The sequence below is a fragment of the Colobus angolensis genome, unplaced genomic scaffold (genome assembly GCF_000951035.1).
Source record: "Colobus angolensis palliatus isolate OR3802 unplaced genomic scaffold, Cang.pa_1.0 Scaffold293, whole genome shotgun sequence".
Lineage (NCBI taxonomy): Eukaryota > Metazoa > Chordata > Mammalia > Primates > Cercopithecidae > Colobus > Colobus angolensis.
Genome location: NW_012116188.1, coordinates 1000462 through 1001463, shown reverse-complemented (window position 1 = coordinate 1001463; position 1002 = coordinate 1000462). Strand labels below are relative to the sequence as shown.

General features: G+C 45.3%; 1 pseudogene; it reads left to right on the top strand.

The window, feature by feature from the left end:
• The first annotated feature begins 27 nt into the window (after positions 1–27).
• Positions 28–1002, top strand: part of LOC105516872 — a 9131-nt pseudogene continuing 8156 nt past the window's right edge.

Below are 1002 nucleotides of genomic sequence, written 5' to 3'. Positions count from 1 at the left end.
ATCTTACTCTGTCACCCAGGCTGGAAAGCAATGGTGCAAGCTTGGCTCACTGCAACTTCTGCCTCCTGGGTTCAAGTGATTCTCCTGCCTCAGCCTCCCCAGTAGCTGGGATTGCAGGTGTGTGCCACCACGCCTGGCTAATTTTGTATTTTTAGTAGAGACGGGGTTTCACCATGTTGCCCGGGCTGGTCTCAAACTCCTGATCTCAGGTGATGCACCCGCCTCAGCCTCCCAAAGTGCTGGGATTACAGGCGTGAGCCCCCGCACCCGACCTCAGATTATTTTTTTGCTGTTGAGATGTTAGAATTCCTTGTATATTCTGGATATTAATCACCTGTTGGATAAGGTGTTTGCAAATATTTTTCCCATTCTGTAGGCTGCTTTTTCACTCTGTTGATTGCTTCCCTTGCTGTGCAGAAGCTTTCTAGTTTGATATATCCCATTTGTTTATTTTTGTTTTTGTTGCCTGTGTTTTTGGAGGTCTTATTCATAAAATCTTTTCCTAATCAGTGTCCTGGAGGATTTTCCCTATGCTTTCTTCTAGTATTTTTATTGTTTCAGGTCTTATACTTAGGTCTCTCATCCATTATTTTTATTTTTATTTTTTTATGTACCCCTTCCACCTGCTTTGATCCATTTTGAGTTGACTTTCATAAAGGCTGAGAGGTGGTGGTCTGGTTTTATTCTTCTGCATATAAATATTCAGTTTCTCAGCACCATTCATTGAACAGACTGTCCTTTCCCCAATGAGTGGGAGGCCAAAGCGGGAGGATCATGAGGTCAGGAGATAGAGACCATCCTGGCTAACACGGTGAAATCCCATCTCTACTAAAAATACAAAAAATTAGTCGGGCGTGATGGCGTGTGCCTGTAATCCCAGCTGCTAGGGAGGCTGAGGCAGGAGAATCGCTTGAACCCAGGAGGCGGAGCTTGCAGTGAGCCAAGATCGTGCCACTGCACTCCAGCCTGGGTGACAGAGCGAGACTCCGTCTCAAAAAAAAA